This window comes from Nicotiana sylvestris, chromosome 6, assembly GCF_000393655.2.
Source record: "Nicotiana sylvestris chromosome 6, ASM39365v2, whole genome shotgun sequence".
NCBI classification, from domain to species: domain Eukaryota; kingdom Viridiplantae; phylum Streptophyta; class Magnoliopsida; order Solanales; family Solanaceae; genus Nicotiana; species Nicotiana sylvestris.
Genome location: NC_091062.1, coordinates 32,653,596 through 32,659,794, shown reverse-complemented (window position 1 = coordinate 32,659,794; position 6,199 = coordinate 32,653,596).

The following is a 6,199-nucleotide window of genomic DNA, read 5'->3' as shown; positions in this document are numbered from 1 at the left end:
GATGATTTGACTACATGCCTAAAGTAAGCTACGAATGTTTATAACGACCGAAAATAATTAATAAAAATAACGATCAAGGCTCATTCGTTCATGAGAACTAACAGTTTCATAATTCATTCACAACCTAAATTCACGCTTCATCATTCAATCACAGAAGTTTAGAAGCATGCTAAGGGAAAAGCCCGAAACAGAGAATCAAAAGATGGAAATTTTACAACTAAAGCAATATCACGTATTCATTCGAGATTCAAGTATCACTCCGGCTAAAAATGTAATCACGCAAGAACAGAACAAAGAGAGAATAAAATTGGACCTCAAACTTGTAATGTTTTCGTTTTTTTTTTGAAATATGCTGAATAAAGAATTCAACACATAGTTCAACCATTAAAACCCAACTTAAACAAAATACAGTCAATGACCAACATTAGATTTATAGTAGGTTCCAAAACTCACGGAATCGTGTAATATATCTATGGATCAATAAAAAAGAGGGACAGAAACGGACCTTTCTTCGTCCTCAACGTAACAGACCTCGACGAACAACGACGACCTCAACGGAAACGAAAAACTTGAACCAAGATTGTCAACGACCTCGACGCTCACCTTCTCTCTCTCGACGACCTTGACGGGCTGTTGGTTGTTTGGGCGATGACTGACGTGAGGTTGAGCCAAAGGTTTGGTGGACTGGATGTGGAGATGGGGGAGGAGAACAACGTTTCTGTTGATGTCCGTTGCTGGTTTTTCCGGTGTGTTGCTGGTGAGTGACAGTAGGGTCAAGGGGGCAGCGACGATGAGGGCTGGGGTTATGGTCGCTGGACGTGAGGATGGTGAAGCAGCAGTGGTGGACTGCTGGTGGTCGACGGGGCTGGGGCGTGGATGGTGGTGATCGACTGGTAGCGGGGTCGTTTGGACAGAAAAAATGAAGCAGAAGGCAGCAGCAGCTGCAACGAGCAGCTGGGGACGATGGTGATGACGGGATACAGGTTGTGGTCGCCGGACTGTTTGGTTCACTGCTGTGCGCGAGGAAGCGACGGGGAGGCTGGTTATGGTCGTTTTGACGTGAAAGAGGAGGAGGCCATGGGCTATGGCGTGAAGGTTTTCTTCAGTTTTCCTCTTCTTCAAAATGAAGAAGAAGATGAACAGTGGCCTTTTCCTTTAATTTGTTTTCCAAAAAAAATTTCTCTCTCCCTTTTTTTCACGTTCTCCTCCCTTTTCTCTTTCCAAAATTTTTGCTTTTAAAATTCTTTCACTCCTCCTTCCCCTCCCGTTTTGTCCCTTCCCTTTCCCAAAAGTTTTTTTTGCTTTTTTTTTTGATTTTCCAATCCCCCCCTTCATGTTCTGTCCCTTCTCCTTCCCAAAAGTTTTTTTTGCTTTTTTTTTATTTTCCAATCCCCCCCTTCACGTTCTGTCCCTTCCCCTTCCCAAATTTTTTCAGCTTTTTTCAATTTTTAAATCCCCCATGTGTTTTGTCCTTATTCAAAGGACATGGACCCCACGTGTGTAGGGGTCCAAGACATGTGTCCCCTATGCGCGGTGGGGTTCGGATTATTATGGGTCAAGTCTGAAAATTAGGCCTAAAAACGGGTAGTTTAAACCCAAATATTATTCTTTGCCCCGACCCGAGAATAAAAACACGATGTAATTCAATTAATCCTATGCAAGTAAAATAACTACCGAAATAAGACTAATTATTTAAAACAAAACTATTTCTTCTCTTTTTTTCTTAGTATTTTTCAAGATTAAAATAGGTACAAAGCATAAATAAAACTATTTTTGTCATTTTCGTTTTCATATAAAGATAAAATATAAAGTACTATTTTTGTATTTTTCAAGATTAAAATGACTACAAAACATTAATAAAACTATATTTTTTATAATTTTCGAAATTATATAAAGTACAAAAATAAGGTACTATTTTTTGTATTTTTTCAAGTTTATGAGAAATACATAAGCTAAAATTTATATATATATTTTTTTTGTAATTTTTCTTTTGCGACGAAATAAAGTAAAATAGTCAAAATAGCTATATTAGACCTAATTTAAATATTCACGCTAAAAATGTGAAAATTCCCGGGGAGGGTCAAAAATCACACGTTTACAGCTGCCCCTCTTTGACTAGAAACATGAAGAGTTTTCCGACAAAGAACGACTAGACATGTTTTTGACCCGACCATTATTTGGAAGGACTACACTAAGGAAAGGAAGGGAATGTGACCGAGCCCTGGTATCTGAGCTGCCTACATATCCTTGGTTATAAAGGAATCAGGCCACGTGTAGTTCGGAAATGAGAGAGATGGCAGAGTGTACCGAGGTGAAGAGACGATCGAGGTGCCATTCCGTTGAGGTTCCGGTCCGCGGTCCTGTCATTACATCAAAAATGAAAAATGAAAAAGATTAACTAAGCCTATCAGCTACTAGTTACAAGGATTCCTATATATAAGTCTTCTGAAACTTGATCTCGAGTCTTGAATGGTGCTTCATACAGACTTTGGATTTGAACCTTGATACTTTCTAGTTGTAGGTGCTAGTTCTTGAGCAGACCACATCTGTTCTCCACTTCCGTACTTTGGATTCATCATTTTTTTGAATAGCTTATGTTGATCATCTCAGACTGTTGACTCGCATTCTTGAGGCGAGCTTCTGTTATTTCTAACTTGGATTGAATGTTGGGGATTTTTGTTGTAACCTTCTGCCTTCCGGTGGGTTACTGCTTGATCTCTAAAGGTATTCCTTTGTTCTACAGGCGTGCTCCTGACTTTTTCCTCTTTGACATACAACAACCTCCGTTCTACAGACGGGCTCCTGACTTCTTCAACTTCTTAAAATTTATTTCATCCTCCATTCTCTAGGCGGACTCCTGACTTCAACAACTTTCTCAAAATAATTCATCCTCCATTCTCCAGGCGGTCTCCTGACTTCAACAATTTCTTAAATTTTAACACCTCCATTTTCCAGGCGGGCTCCTGACTTCAACAACTTTTTTTCAAAAATTTATCACCTCCATTCTCCAGGCGGGCTCCTGACTTCAACAACTTTTTTCAAAAATTTATCACCTCCATTCTCCAGGCGGGCTCCTGACAACCAAAACAAACAAAACAAACGAAATTTCCTAACCCAGTTTGCACTGGGAAGATTTGTGAGTCGTTAGCAAAATTGTAACCTACTTATACTACTGATGCAATGATGAGAGTAAACTAAAGACTAGACTAGGATGTGCATCTCCTACGAGTAAAACCAAAAAAACTCTTGCTAGCAAATGTGTCCGCTAAAATAAAACCTCCATGACTCAAACTAGGAAGTGAGTCTTCTATGGTTGAATCGGAATGAACTAAATTAGGAAGTGCGTCTCCTAGGGGTGAAAACTTCAGTAACTAAAACTAGGAAGTGCGTTTCCTATGAATAAAATCTCAATTTAGGAAGCGCGTCTCCTAAAAGAAAAACTTGAAAGACCTTGATTAGGAAGTGCGTCTCCTACAGGTAAAACTTCAATAAACTAGACTAGGAAGTGCGTCTTCTATGGTCGAACTTAAAATGAATCAAACTAGGAAGTGCATCTCCTAAGGGTGAAATCTCAATTCCGGAAGTGCGTTTCCTGAAATAAAATACAACCTGAAAAAGCCAAACTAGGAAGTGCGTCTCCTATAAATGAACTATCAATTTTAGGAAGTGTGCCTCCTATGGGTAAAATCTCAATGACTCAAACTAGGAAATGTGTCTCCTACGAATGAAATCTTAAATGAACCAGACTAGGAAGTGCATCTCCTAAAGCAAAAAATATAACCTGAACGACCCAGACTACGAAGTGCGTCTCCTAGGGGTAAAATAAACTTAGGAAGTGCGTCTCCTATGGGTGAAATTTTAATGATTTCGAACTAAGAAGTATGTCTCCTATGAATGAAAATAATTTAAGAAGTGCGTCTCCTATGTGTGAAATCTTAATTTAGGAAGTGCGTCTCCTATGGGGTAAAAGTAAACTTAGGAAGTGCGTCTCCTATGGGCACAACTAAACTTAGGAAGTGCGCCTCCTATGGGCAAAACTAAACTTAGGAAGTGCGTCTCCTATTGGTAAAACTAAACTTAGTAAGTGCGTCTCCTAGGGGTAAAACTAAACTTAGGAAGTGCGTCTCCTATTGGTAAAACTAAACTTAGGAAGTGCGTCTCCTATTGGTAAAACTAAACTTAGGAAGTGCGTCTCCTATTGGTAAAAATAAACTTAGGAAGTGCGTCTCCTATGGGTAAAATGAACTTAGGAAGTGCGTCTCCTATTGGTAAACCTGAACTTAGGAAGTGCGTCTCCTATTGGTAAAACTAAACTTAGGAAGTGCGTCTCCTATTGGTAAAACTAAACGTAGGAAGTGCGTCTCCTATTGGTAAAATGAACTAAGGAAGTGCGTCTCCTATTGGTAAAATGAACTAAGGAAGTGCGTCTCCTATTCGTGAACCATTTCCTTAAGAACTTGTGTTGTCTTCCCTTGTAACTGCTGGGGATTACACTGCTGGGGATTATTTACTTACCTGTTGGGGGATAAAATGTTATCCGCTGAGGATAACGCTGTCGAGGATAACACTGCTGGGGGATTCTGATTCCTTTAGGACTATTGCTTCACTCTTCGGAAGGCTGCTGGGAATGATACTGCCTTTTCCTTTTTCGGAGCACAAGTTTCATCCTTTTGTTCTGTCCGCTGGGGAAAAGCTTCCTTTATTAAAACTTGGGGATAACACTGGTTCAAAGATACGCTCCCTTGAGACTGGTGTTATCTTTCTTCTTCCCCAAATGGGTACCTGTCACGACCAAAACCGAAGGGCTGCGACGGGCACCCGGTGCCTTACTCAACCGAGTACCAATGTAACATATCTTTCTTATCATGTTATCATGAGTAAATGAGCTAGAAAACTCGTCCTGAGATAACAAGAATAAAATATAAGGGAATAGTCAACATATGAAGACCCAACATGATATACAAACTAATATATGTGACATACGGGCCTATAAGGCCGACATGACCATTAGTAAACTCGAAACATAGGCCGACAAGGCCATACAATTATCCATACACCTGACATATGTCTACAAGCCTCTAAGAGTACATAAAATCATAAAGGTCGGGACAGGGCCCCGCCATATCAATCAATACATATCCAAAGCATACTGACCAAATAGGCAACTCCGGAGCAAGTGGAGTGCACCAACACCTTCGCTGAGCTGATAGCCTACTAGGAGGACTGTCAACCTATCAATCGGGACCTGCGGGCATGAAATGCAGCGTCCCCAGGCAAAAGGGACGTCAGTACGAATAAAGTACCGAGTATGTTAGGCAGGAAAGCATAAACAAGAACAGTAATGTAAAGAGAGAGATAAAGGAGATACAACCTGTAACATCAGAGTGCCTCTGGGGGTTACTGATATGAAATGCATAATACATATATATACATAAACTTTTTAAAACATTCGCCTCTGTGGGCATCATCATCATATCGTACCCGGCCTCAAAGAGGACTCGGTAAAAGCGTACCCGACCATCATAAGGTTCGGTAGAATCGTACCCGGCCACGTGGAGCTCGGTAAACCCAACTGATCAGTGGTTGCACAATAGGTGCCGTACCCGGCCGACTATAGCGCGGCTCGGTAGAGTAAAATAGATACTATATATAATGCATGCTAGACTCATGGAATCATCTTCTAAACCTTTTGGAGTGACTTAAGAACATTATGGACATCCCTACCATCAATATGAACCTTAGTAGGATTTAAGGATCATACACACTTGTTTAGAATAATTTTATAAGGAAAGAACAACATGGACAACCTTAGTTGCTAGGAGTAGAGTCATTATGAAATAGCGTATCGTTTATGTTCATTTCATTTTAGACCATGCCAAAAGAAAGAAGAAAGTGCCTTAACATACCTTAAACCCGTTGAGTCCTTAATCCCTTCCAAGCAACTCTTCAAACAAGTCAACTCAATCTATCATAGTATAAGGAGATTCAAAATCAGTGCTGAGCAAAGGCTAAGTCTATAACTTAAGCTAGTAGCTCGTTTACGTAAATTTGGGCAGCATCTCCATTGTAACAAGGGCCTCCTCCAATACCATATACCAACAACAATGACCAGAGCAATCCATCAATACATAATTATCAATATCAAGACACCATATAACCACAACAAGTCACAACTACATTACGACGAGCGGCAAACTCC